General features: G+C 41.7%; 1 protein-coding gene and 1 long non-coding RNA gene across 4 annotated transcripts in view; one reads left to right on the forward strand and one right to left on the reverse strand.

The window, feature by feature from the left end:
- LOC309368475 overlaps positions 1-13,734 on the reverse strand; it is an 88,338-nt gene that overhangs the window by 74,258 nt on the left and 346 nt on the right. The window lies entirely within an intron of this gene.
- Positions 1-13,734, forward strand: part of GUCA1C (guanylate cyclase activator 1C) — a gene marked incomplete at its 5' end in the record, with an annotated part of 47,646 nt that overhangs the window by 13,542 nt on the left and 20,370 nt on the right. The window lies entirely within an intron of this gene.

Below are 13,734 nucleotides of genomic sequence, written 5' to 3' on the forward strand. Positions count from 1 at the left end.
ATCTACATTAATTAAGGAGATTGACCTGTAATTTGCACTATTACCAGATTTGGGAATAGCAATATAAACATCATACAGTGAAGATGGCGGGGGTACACATCATAAAGGGAGGGGCAAAAAAGAGACAAAGAATTCTGTCCTGGAAGAGGGCATAACTAGCAGTTCACACCAAAACAATTAACTACGGGTCACTCCACCACTGCCAACCATACATACTAAAGGTTAATCCTGCATGAATGTAACACTCTCTGAGCTGAAAGTCCTTCCCTTTAGCTCAAGTGTGTAGAATCTCATTATCCTTCTGTGTTTTTCTATACAGTATAAGCAGCTTTGGGACCCACCTAGTGAAAAGCAGGGTGTTACTGTTTGAAGTATATTAATAGCTGTATATAGTTAGTTACTTAGCAATGGAGACAACACACCTGCATATATTCACTCTCATATTTATTTATTGAATTGGCATATTGCAGGACCGAGCATTTGAGGGTGGGAGGGGGGGAGTTCTAGGGCCTCGCCTGGTGAGCCTTGCTCAGTAAACCTTTGCTTTAATAGCATGAGTAACCATGGGAATAGTGCAGCCTCTAATTCAGGTTTTCCCTTCTTTCTGGATAAGCCCTCATCTATTGTGGCAATTAGTTTGGGGAACCAAATCAAGACGTGATTTTATGGATCACCAGAGTATATGGGACCACTCAAGCTAGATTCATTCAGAGTTCCTTGAAAGATCTGTATGTATCCTATTTCTGATCTCAGTGGCAGAGATCCCTTTCCTTACCCCCCAAAACAGCGAGGGATCAAATCAGCACCTCACTTTTCCTGAGCTTCTTCCAGATCGGAAAAGACTTCATCAATATTTGATAAAGGGTATTATCAACATTTGCTGAGCACCAGTCTACACAGAGTTTGAATTCATAAGCCCAAGCCAGCCCAAGACATTTTGCTGCCCGAGGCAAAGGAAAAGATCTCAGTGGATGTAGGAAATACATCCAATGGAAGCCCAAAGAAAGTTAGAGACAATGTGTGGGGAACTTTTTTCAGCCTGTGGGCCACACTTCCTTCTGTACAACCTCCCAAGGGCCACATTACAGTGATGGGTGTGTCCAGAAGCAGAAGTGGGGGGTGCAACAAACGCAAATTCTGCTTAAGGCTCCATTCTACATAGACTCCTCTTTATCCTCCAGCCAGATAAACAAGAGACATTAGCAGAGTTCAACAATACTTTTCAGCCAGGCACAAACACACAGCTCTCATGCTCTAGTGAGTGCCCTCAGGCGGTTGGGTTCCAATTGGCATAAGTCTCTTACCAAAATACTCACCAACGAGGACAGGGTTACAGATGCAATGCAGTTCAGACAAACTAAGGTCAAGCACAGGGTATCGATCTTGATCCAAAATCCAATCTAGACATAAGGTCAGGCAGGAATCCAAAGTCAATATCACAGGGTGTTCAGGCAACATACAATACAGTAAGCCGGGGACTAGACTCTGGAATGAAGAACCACAGACCTCTGTTGTTTCCAGCAACTCAAGAAGGAAGCATTATATACCCTTCCTGGGCCACAACCTAACCACAGCTGTTGGCAGAGAAAAAAAATTCAGTGATTCCTTCCCATAGCTGTCAACTTTCCCCTTTTCGTGCGAGGAATCCTATTCGGAATAAGGGGATTTCCCTTTAAAAAAGGGAAACGTTGACAGCTATGTTCCTTACTCATCAGGAGACAAGTTACTCATGAACTTTGTGATAACTCTGGGTCCATAACACACACTATGTTGTTGCTCTTTGGCTCTCTGTTCTCAAGGACTGTGTGGCGGTGACTCTTGATAGCTCCAGTGTTCTTCAGCAGGTCTCATTCCCTAGGGGCTTCAAGGGAATCCTCAGCAGTGGGTCCAGGAGACCCTGGCTGCTCCTCCTCAACCTGTGTGGTGCCTGGTTCATCCTCTGAGGACTTTGTGTCTAGTATCAGGTCAGGACTAGGCATGACATCAGGATGTGAACCAGGACCGGCGAGGGGTGTGACCTGGAGTTTTGGGGTGGCCAGGTAGAGTTCCAAAGACCAGACAGACTGGCCCAGGGGGACCTGCATTTGGCTCCTAGGCTTGATGTTTCCCACCTCTATTATAGTCCCTAAGGATGTATCATCTACCCAAAGTTGTTCTCAGCTTCACCTTCTCATTCTTTCCTTTATCACTTCCCCCACCCTCTTTCACTACCAGCACGTGCTCATCACCCACTTGATCTTTTTCTTCTTAGTTACCGCATACGTGGAACCTATCAGTCAGGACTGCTTAGAGATTGGCTTTTTGCCAGGAATAGCTCCCAAGGTCCTGAGAACTTGTTTGAAAGCTTGGTATCTCTTTGGGATGGGATGTGTGTGTGAGAGACGACTTCACTAAAATTACAATGCGCCATATAAGAAGCCTTCTGATATGAATACATTTTCTTTAAATGTATCCCGAGAGTGGATCTGTTTGCTGTACATATGTTACAGAACTCTTCTAGTTTAAAACAGGGGGCTGAAGGTAATCTTGCTTAAGTTTCTATTATTACTTAGCCTTTGTGCCCCCATCGTGTAAGAGGTTTAGACGAGTTGTCAGTACAGGGTTTGTACGTGTGTGGATAGAAGCCACTGAAGATGGGAAATGAGGTAGATGAATAAAACACTGGAATTTAGGATACTTGCTGTGTGCTATGCAATGGGCGCCAATGAATCAGCACCTGCCGAAGATATTCTGACCCAAGACGCCCACCACTGGTATACCAAATTTATGAAAGAGTGTCCATCGGGGCAACTGAGCCTGCATGAATTCAAGGCGCTTCTGGGTCTCACTGGTTTGAGTCCACAGGCAAATCATTATGTCGATCAAGTGTTCAACACATTTGACTTAAACAAGGTAAGCTCAATTTTATACCTTGATGCTAGGGTAGCTACCATTTAAATGCACTCTAAAAACTGCAGAATGGCTCACAGGCCTATGCTGTGAAGATAGTATTTTGCTATGCTCAATCTGGCTGCCTCTATAAGCAATCCTAATTATTGTCATCTATTTATGTGGAAGTATTTAAAACATAGATATGCCAGATAGATTAGATAGATAGATAGCTAGATAGCTAGATGATGGAAAAAAGAATGAAGCCAGTCTGAAAATTATGTGTTATATATATATATATATATATATATATATATATATTCCCCAGTTAACCATTATTTCAATTGCTGGCAGTTGCTACTATAGTTTGAAAGCACTTTCAAAATACTCAAGAGTATATTATCACAATTTCAACCCATAGAGATAGGAGAATATTTTTTTTTGCTGTCGAAAATGGGAATTGAAGTATTGAGTAAACACTGCATGACCTGCCCTAAGCCTTGCTGAATATATAGAATCTTAAGCCCTACTCCATTAAAATTAATGGAACTTCACAATTGGCTTATAAAGAAACAGGGCTGTCTAGTGTCTTTTATTCACAAAACTGAAATCCTATTTGAAGACCCCTTTTTCTGTTTGCTATTTCAATTCAGTCCCACTGGCTGTCAGGTCAATGCAATCTTCTATAAGATAATCAAATTTCTAACATGTCATTAAACCACAAGAAACTGTATTATTACTGAACATATACAGCATTTTAAATAAGCTTTCCACAAGCCATCCATTTATTTTTATTTTTATTTTTATTTTCTGCTTGTCTGCACTCATTGCAAGCTGTCTTTCCAATCAATAGTTATGGCATTGTTTACCCCCTATATAAAATATTAAAATGAAAATAAGTTATTCATTAAGCACCACTGGCTTGAATTTCATAACATATTACCAGAATAATAACAGCAACTTACCTGCCTTTAACAATAGGATTTGCATTGAGGCACATATATGCAATGGGTATTGCATATGTTAAGAAAATCAAACCCTTCTTTTCAGGCATCAGTCTATTGACTCTTGTCTGCTAAAATCAGAGGTCATATCTTGCTAATTGTTCATATACAGGCTTGTATTCAATGGCGTCCAACTGCTGTTAAAAGGCACTTTGATTCAGTCAAGATTTCCATCGGTAAAATAGGAAGGGGGTAATTTCCCCCCTGATTTTCCTCTTCCCCTTGAAGCTCCCCAAGGCCCCTAATGTGATCCAAAGAATTGGGATTCAAAGACCCTTCAGAGCAGCTTGGAAGATGGTGTGGGAACGGCAAGGAGATCTCCCTCCCCAGGCTTCTGCTGCTGGATCAAGTAGCTCTATCGGCATATTATTATTATTATTAGTAGTAGTAGTAGTAGTAGTATTCACTATGAGGGCTTAGGGTGTGCTATAGCAATTTAAAAATCAGTTTTTATTTGTTATCATCGTATGTATTTTAGTGTTTTATATTATAAACCACCCTGTGATCTTCGGCTGAAGGGTGGTATAGATTTGTTTTTTAAAAAAACAAAACCCAAAAATAATAAGGTGGTCCTAAGAATATACATCAGGTGTCAAAGGCCAGGGTAAAGGGGTGTGCCCTCAGCATGTGAAACTGCATCAGGAAGAAGGTACTAGGCATACCTTTGTGTTACGAGAATTCCACAAGGTAGGGGCTGCCACTAAGTCTCAGGCGGTTCCCCTCCTGAACCTCAGAAGTTGCTGAAACTACCAAGAGGACCCCTTCTGCTGATCTTAACAGCCAAGAGGATTGGTAGGGATAGAGACAGTCTTTGAGGCATTCGGGGTCTAAGCCCAGTAATAATAATAATAATAATAATAATAATAATAATAATAATAATAATAATAATTTATTTGTAACCAGCCCATCTGGCTGGGTTTCCCCAGCCACTCTGGGCAGCTTCCAACAAAGACCAAAAATACACTAAGATGTCACACGTTAAAAACTTCCCTGAATGTCAGATAGTTGTTGATCTCTTTGACATCTGATGGGAGGGCATTCCACAGGGCGGGCGCCACTACCGGGAAGGCCCACTGCCTTGTTCCCTGTAGCTTTGCTTCTCACAATGAGGGAACCACCAGAAGGCCCTCAGCGCTGGACCTCAGCTTCTGGGCAGAACGATGGGGGTGGAGATGCTCCTTCAGGTATACAGGGCCGAGGCCATTTAGGGCTTTAAAGGTCAACATCAACACTTTGAATTGTGCACGGAAATGTACTGGGAGCCAGTGTAGGTGTTTCAAGACCAGTGTTATGTGGTCTTGGCAGTCACCAATCTAGCTGCCGCATTCTGGATTAGTTGTAGTTTCCGGGTCACCTTCAAAGGTAGCCCCACGTAGAGCGGATTGCAGTAGTCCAAGCGGGAGATAACTAGAGCATGCACCACTCTGGCGAGACAGTCCGCAGGCAGGTAGGGTCTTCAGTATACCTGAAGGAGCGTCTCCACCTCCCCTCCCCACCCCCATTGTTCAGCCCGGACACTGAAGTCCAGCTCCGAGGGCCTTCTGGCAGTTCCCTCACTGCGAGAAGTGAGGTTACAGGGAGCCAGGCAGAGGGCCTTCTCAGTAGTGGCGCCCATCCTGTGGAACGCCCTCCCAGCAGATGTCAAAGAAATAAGCAACTATCTGACTTTTAGCCCTCTTTAGGGAAGTTTTCAATGTCTGATGTTTTATCGCTTTATTATTGTTATTTTTATTATTATTAATTCTGTTGGGAGCTGCCCAGAGTGGCCAGATGGGCGGGGTATAAATTACTATTATTATTATTATTAGTTATTTAGGGCTTGACAGACTAATGTGGGGAGCTTGAATTGGGCTCAGAGAAACGTGTGCATGAGATGCAACCCTTTCCACATTAAGCAAGATACAGAGAAGGATTCAGCTATCTTTTTAATATATATATATATATATTTATTAGGTTTTTACAAAAAAGAAAAGCACATCACCGCCACAAAAGTAAAAAGAAAGTAAAAAGAAATAAAACATAATCAAAAATACGCATAGAACAAATCAAAATACTAGAATATAAAATACAGTAAAGAAAAATTCCACCCAACCAGATACAAAACATAAAAACTCCAGCTTTTAAAATCATACTTAATTAACTTCCTTTCTTGACTTCCTCGCGCCTCCCTTTTTTGTGTTCCTCTTTACCCAATCAGGTACAGCAAATCCTTACCCTCTTTCAAATCTCATTTCTAATTATTAGGTTCATTCTATTATGTCACCAATCTTTCCTCCTCATACTTAAACACCTTTATAATATTATTTACTTTTGACATAATATAACTTTAGTCTTTCCTCCTTTTCTGTTACATTTTGCATACTTTTCTTAAGCTATATCACTAATGCCATATTATTTCCAAAACCAACATTGTTTTAACATTCATAAACTTTACAGTGTTTCTGCAAATAGTCTTTAAACTTCTTCCAGTCCTCCAGAGAAGGATTCAGCTATCAAACCCCATCAGCAGAAGCCCCATGCAAGGTCTTCCACCTGCACAATGACACTTCCCCCCACTCTCATTCCCCACTCTTGTGTGCCCCACAACCCTGAAATAGCCTCAGGGGATCCCAGGAGAACCCCTAGAACAGCACTTTGGGAGAGGGGAGGCAGATAGTTCCTTCAGCAGGCGGTATGCTTGCACCAATAGAACATTTGTAATAGTACATTGTTGAATTCCACCTGCTAGATTTTACTACTCTGGATTTTATTCGTAAGTTTTAAATTGCCTTTAAATTTTCTCTTCCCTCTTCTCTGTTTAAAGTGATTATGTGTGTTTGTTTGTGTGTGTGTGTGTGTGTGTGTGTGTGTACACACACACACACACACACACACACACATATTGCAAATTCTAGTGAGAGATCACCTGTGTATCAAAGAGAACTGTCGTGGTTTCAAGAGCTAGAGCAGTATGTGATGGTATTTTTGTTTTCCTCTATTCAGAAATCGCAAATGGAAATAAATAAGCAATTGGAATAGCTTGAGTAGTCCTATAATTAATTCCCCAATCATAAACAATTTTAAACAAAGAGCTATTGGAGGTTATGAAACAAAATGACTGCATAATGTAAGTGTTTTATTTAACATGGAACCCTGGGGTAACTAATGCCTCCCAAATTAAGCATTGCATTCAAGCTCACGGTACACATTCACCTTTTAAAATGGTTTATGAGATTTCAAGAGTGATTCATTCCTGCCGTTCCTTCAGACTGGGGTAATCCATTTATCAGCATGTACCACTGCTTTACTGATGTTCCATGTGGTATTCCACCTCAATAACAATTTCAAAACAGCCATAATTTTTTATTGGCCTCCAAAATAAATTCAGAACAGAAGTGCAAGATAAAGTATAGATCAAACTTAAATATGTAAGTAAATAAATCTGCACAAGAGCATATCCAAGCTCCCAGTTCAGTTACTACTTTACAGAGACATTTCAGTGGCGCTCTGTTAACATTAAGTGGTTGTGGAATTGTTTTAGAAGCTAGGGTTTGCATCATATTTCTATTCAACAGGGGAACACCAAGTGCACATGGTTAGCGCATTAAACCAAGAAACCTAATGGCCAAATGCGTGATCTGGAAGATGGGAGATATTTAGTTCAAATTTAATCCTGGCTAGGTACTCACTAAGGTTGTATACATGCTACAGGTTAATCTAAAATTGAAGGAGACTAAGTTCTAGTTTTTTCTACATGGTCCACACTCAATCCAGATCTGCTGCATATTTTTTGCCCCTGAAAAGTGCATCTTGAAAAACTGGTTTCACTCTGAAAATAAAAGCTCATCACAGATTGAGTCTGCATTACCCTGCAGTGTGTCCATTTGAAAACAGATGTAGCTGTATACCAAGATCACAATCATCACTTCCTTCTTCATTAGCACACATACATGCATAATTTTATTTGTATGGCACCTTTAGAAGTAAAACCATGCTCAAGGCTGCTTACAACATGGGGGGGGGTAAATATTTACAAACGTAACAAAATTAGTCGTAAACAATCAACAGAACATCAAACCAAATTAAATAATTTCCACAAAAAGCATAAGGTTTAAAATAAAGATACAAAAAAATAATATCAATTTTTTTAAAAAAAAACCTCCAGAAAACCCCTAAACAATACTCCAACACAAGATTCTGCTCAGCAGCCTCATCTTTTGTAGCTGGAGTCAATCAAAGCCCCACCCTCCCAGGCCAGGTGGGGAATAACCTACAAGGCAGGGAGCAGGTCTTCACAAACAAGATGGGGCACGTGCAGGAAGGAAAATGTGTGAATAACCTAGTCAAGGGGAGGATTTTCAAATGCATATCAAGTAATCACACCCCTCCTTGTGGGTGATAGGGTCTAGAATCAATCTAGATTGAAAGCGACATGTTGAGGAGGAGCATGAATGATTCTAGACTGAGAGTGAAACGTACATTTTTGTGCAGACAAAATGTAACCTGGACTTAACAATACTGGCTTAGTTTACACGATAGTTGTAAAGACTCTTGAGATAATGTTTGAGCACTTTGGAAAACTGAGATGGAATGGAAGTGGGGCAGGTATGAGTGACAGCTTGAACCAGCATTTGATTCACTGCTGTGCTCATCTGTCAGTTCAATTGTGAAGTTGGGAAGAACCCACTGAGAGTGCTCTTTGTTGAACATCTGTGTTCATCCTTGGCTTCTCTTGTCAATCTGTGCAAACTCCCAGACAAGCTCATCCATAAAAAGTGGCGTACCCTAGCTCTCTCTTTGTTTATCTTAAGTTGTTCCTGGTTTCCCATCAACCACTTAGGGAGCCAAACTAGCTGTGCTGTTTTGCATCCTTACACTTAATGTGCTGGTGTTCTAAAATGCAGATATTACCAGCTGGGTGCATGCCATGATCCCAGCAGTTACCAGAAAAACCGAGCTGGGAGCCACAGTGCTACCAGCTAAGGAACCAACTAGGTTCCTGCATCTGAGGTTGAAGACTGGAGAGCCTCTGAACACGAGGGTGGCAGACAGAAGCCCATTGGGTCAGATGCCACAGCACCAGTGTCCATGAACCTGAGCCTCACGTCTGTCTTCCCCCAAGCCTGAGAAGCCAAATGCCTCCCACAGTCCCTCATCAGTCCAACAGTGCCAGGAGCATATCAGACAGGAGGCAATACAGCAAAGGAGCGGAGCCTTTCTTCTGGCCACAGAATTGGCCCCTGAAAAAACTCTGCTCCTCCATAAGGGGGCAGATTCTGGAAGGAATGGACTGAGATACAGAGATACAGAAGGGCTCTGTTAGTTTCCAACCCATATCAGAGCAAGTTGTCCACTAGGAACTCTCCATGGTGCTGGAATGACTGGCCAGCTTTGCTGCTCTACCTCATGGGCCCCTACACAGGACCGCGACTGCGGTGACTAATTAATGAGATCATAGCAGGCATGGAGAGAGAATCTGTTCAGGAAAAATATTGCCTGCTTTTCTGAAGCTAATATTAGCTTGGAATTTCCCCCCAAATCAAATACCAGCTTCAGGAAAGATATTTTCCTTAGGGCCACACGGGAGGAAAGAGTTAAATCCCCCTCCATGTCTGCCACAATCACAATAACTACCAACCTCCAGCTGATACTATTTGCTTTTAAACAATTCTCGCACATTTATTGCAAAGACACATTTAACTTCGCATCTGCTTTGGCTCTCAGTGTGAGAGAAACATAGGTTTCTATATGTTTCTTGAAATTGACTGCCAATGTCCTTGCTAATTATACAAATGATGTACAGTGCTCCTCAGCAATTTCCTCATTTGTTTACCTTACGGGTCTGCATTTTCTGTTTATTTACAAGCATGTCTGATTTTACGTCACTTTCCAATTTCCCCTGAAATAAGCCTCTTTCTCTTGAATAGGAACTTTGCATGCAGGTACTTAGATTCAGTAGCATTGCTTCAAAATGGGCAGAAGGCAGGCAAACAAGGCCTGATGCTGGTCACATGACAGCAATGGGACCAGCTCAGGGTCCATGGGCTCCAGCCCACCTCAGCCTTTTCCTGTCCCTAGTAAATCCCTTCAGGGCTTTTTGTGGGCTATTGCCCAAAGTGTCCCAGCGGTGGTACTCCTGCCTACACACCCATTGGATGGGCACAATAGGGAGTTCCACACCACTGGAGAGATGTTGGCATGATTCTGTGGGCAGAGACTAGCAAAGACTGGTGGGCTGGGCAAAGGGACACCTCATCTCAATCCAAACTTCCTGCAGCCCAGAGCAAAGGGGCTTTGCATTGCAGCCAGAGTGTTCAGAACATTTCCTATAGGTTACATATCTCAGTAATCTTTACAACAGTTCCAATGAGAAGTGAATGAGGTGATAAATGTGCTATGTCTCCCAGAACCATCCGAACCTCCATGGAGGACTCCCGTGCAATGCAGAAACATAATTTTGCAATAATTTAAATTGTGTGGGAAGCCTCCACAAATGCATGAAGCTCCCCGCTTCAGAAGTCGCCCTTCAGCCCATGGAGAGTGATGGAATTGCAATTTCAGGGCAGAACTAGCATGTTTATCACCACATCTCCTCATTACCTAGGGCTCCATATTTCAAAAAGTAAAAGCCAGGACACCCAGGCACCCACCAGCAAAATATGGGATTTACTGTTTAGAAGAACACTGTCTATTATCTTTCCCACATCACAGATGGAGGGCTGAGGATGAGATAAATATCAGCATGTCAAAAGTAAGCTAGGAAGTTCATGACTATAGTGAGACTTGACCAGGAGACTTCCTTTTTAAAAAATCCCCAACACATTATGCCACCTATAACTAAGACTGCAATCATATCTCCACCTACCGAGGAGTAAGCTGCTTTGAACTCAATGGGACTTATTTCTGAGTAGACATGTACTGGATAGCACTGTAAAGTACATAATTATCGGTTGCAGTTTAATACCCTTTCCTAGAAGGAACCAGTTTCAGATCACTGCATAGATGAAAAAGAAACCGAAATACACAATAAACATTAATTTAGAAACTATTATGTAGCACTCACAGAAACCAGAAAGCCATCTTAACGGAACACTTTTGAGTAACAATGCTTTCTCTATTTATTTCAATTAACTTTCTGTTGTTTTGCTGTGATTGCTTGAAGTCACTCTGGGGCAATTTCTGCTTAAATTACCTGCTGATTCCAATTAGAGGTGTTTAGCATGCTATTAAATGCCATGTACAGCTCATAAGCTGAACTGCCTGCCACAAATAACAAGAGCAATAACAATTTTCTATGCTATCTTTTCCTCAAATGGCTAACTTCGCATGTACCAACATTTTGGGGCTATAAGGAAAGTTAAGTTGAAATTGATACTGGTGAAATTACAAACTTGCAGCTCCAGTATTTGCATAGTGTTTTTACTTTTACTAACAGTTATTAGACCAAACACACATTCAACAAAGGGTTTTCCCTGTTTATAATATTCAGAAGTAATCATGCTGAACCGTGCGCAGGGTGTGTTAATACATTCAACACATTGCCACTGGCAGAGGAAGAGGAGTGTGGGGGGAGCGCACCGCCCCCGGCAGCGCAATCCCGGTGGGGTGGCATCACCCCCGGGACACGCGCCAGCCTCGCCCCCACCTGCTCTCCACCCCCCAGTGCCGGAGCATGAAGCTGCGCCACTGCACATTGCACACATTGCTAGTTCTTCTATTTTAGCCATGATGACTGGGGCTGATAGTTGTATTCCAAAACATCTGAAGGGCATCAGGTTAACAAAGGCCAGGAAGACTAAGGTTCGTATTTCACATACAGGGCTTGACCAGTCCAACATCAAAGGTTTATTCCATTGTATTCCATTTCTGCCAGATTTCATCCATATGATAATTGCCCTGAAACCCTCTTTTCTTTCTAGGCTATGGTTAAATTTCAGTTCCAAGGACCCTCCAGACTAGTGTTGTTGTTTTGTGTGGGGTTTTTTTTTTTTTTTTTGCAAGTCTTTTCCGCAACATGGATACAAGCATTAATGGTGGATTTATGCAGGACCATCCCACATATCATTGCATTTTCATAGTCCTGCAATGCTTCCACAGTGTCACTATATTATTACTGCCTGGAGGGGCACTTTGGCAATACAGTGTGACAAAAGCAGGGCGGGGGGGAGGGGTACACAACCAGAACATTTGTGGTTATAAAAAGTTACAGTATTTCAGCTGGAGGTTACAGGGCCTGTACTAATTGGAAATGAAGCAGAATGTCCTTTCTGAAACTCTGAAAAGTGGTAGAAAAATCTTTAAAATAAGATAATGTAGAAATCATCCCTTGCCATATTTCTCCTTTTGGCAAATTTCTATTCCTATCACTTTATGTCAAGTGTCAAGAAAAGCTTCACCTAAGGAATTTCCACCTCTCCTTAGCAGTACAGGAATATGATTCCTGCTGGAAAATGGATGACAACTATATTGGCTGTTTCCTTCTCCCTTTTCTTGTGTTTAACTGCATACATGCCCAAGGACAGAGAGCTACTGGTGCTCCGTTGTCTTGGTAGAAAAAGAAAAAAGATTATGAGCCACGGGGAAAATAACTATTCTTGCTTTTTGATGCTTATGCAAAAGGAAATACAATCCCTAGGGGGTACTCCAATATACAGCTATGTTTACGTGTTGTTTTTCCTTTCTATTGGTTTAAATACTGTATCTCTGCATTTATTAGAAAACTTTCTGCAGAGTCTGCACACAGAAGCCACTTGGTCTTTCTGTTTCTGATTAGTTGGTTATAGTTTAGATTTTGTGATGTTTCTTTTCTCCTTTGTTGAATTTTTGATTGACTAGATTTGTTATGTAACGTCAGAAAATAACAAAAAGTAATAATAATAATTAATAATAATAATGTAGTTCATGCAGTGGCACAGCTGAGGCTGGAACTCAGAGCTAAAGTCTGTGGCCCTACAGCCCCCATCCTCTGAAAAAAAAAAATGACCACCAGATGCTAGTGACAAACAAGTCCAGCATCAGCACTTGGGCCAGCATGGGCATGCCAAATGACCCTAGTCACCACAGCATCCTCTCTTTCTATTCTTTAAAAAATTACAATCCAGGGCTGCTGGCTGGTTATGTAAATGGTGAAAAGAGGCTTTGAAAACAATTATATTTTCCTGCAACAAAATAATGCTTCTTGACAAATAATGTGTATAGCATCAGGGCAGCAGAAGCAAACACCATTTTATTTCTTTAGACATGACTGTGCTTTAATGGAGTTTAAAATGTGAAGCTGAACATGCTCAGGGTTTTGTTTTGTTTTTAAAAATCAAGGCTGGCAAGCTGCTTTTTTAGCTTTCACCTATCAGGACTGTAGAAACCGCTGTAAATCATGAAATGGCGGAGGAGAGAAATGTTAATTGTCTACTTCACAACTGTGAATACACATGGTGATCTAAAGGGCCCTCCTCATGAGGGGTTAAATTACCCAGCCGCACCACTGAGTTTATGCGCTTAAATCAACTTTTCCCCAACTTGGTGCTCTTCAGATGTGGCTGGTCCTGCTGGCTCTGGCTGATGGGAATCGTAGTCAAGAACAGCAGGAGGGCACCAGGCTAGGAATCATTATTTAAATAAAAGATGCGGTCTGAACCGAGTAGGAAGTGACAAGCTTCAAGGGGGAGAAGGCAAAATCTAGCCTAGTGTTTTCTTTGCAAATTTGCTTTGGATCAACAAGGGGAGACTTAGCATCAACAAACACTGAATGAATCAAACTGCTGCCCAACTCCACCCCTTGGAAAACGTTTTTAGGAGTTGCCATGCCTCTCTGTAGGTGCAGCCCACATGTCTGCAATCAGCCCTCCATGTGTTAACACAAGTCGTCTAGATTAAAATATTTATC

The sequence above is a fragment of the Podarcis melisellensis genome (assembly GCF_964234715.1).
Source record: "Podarcis melisellensis genome assembly, chromosome: 4".
Taxonomy (NCBI): domain Eukaryota; kingdom Metazoa; phylum Chordata; class Lepidosauria; order Squamata; family Lacertidae; genus Podarcis; species Podarcis melisellensis.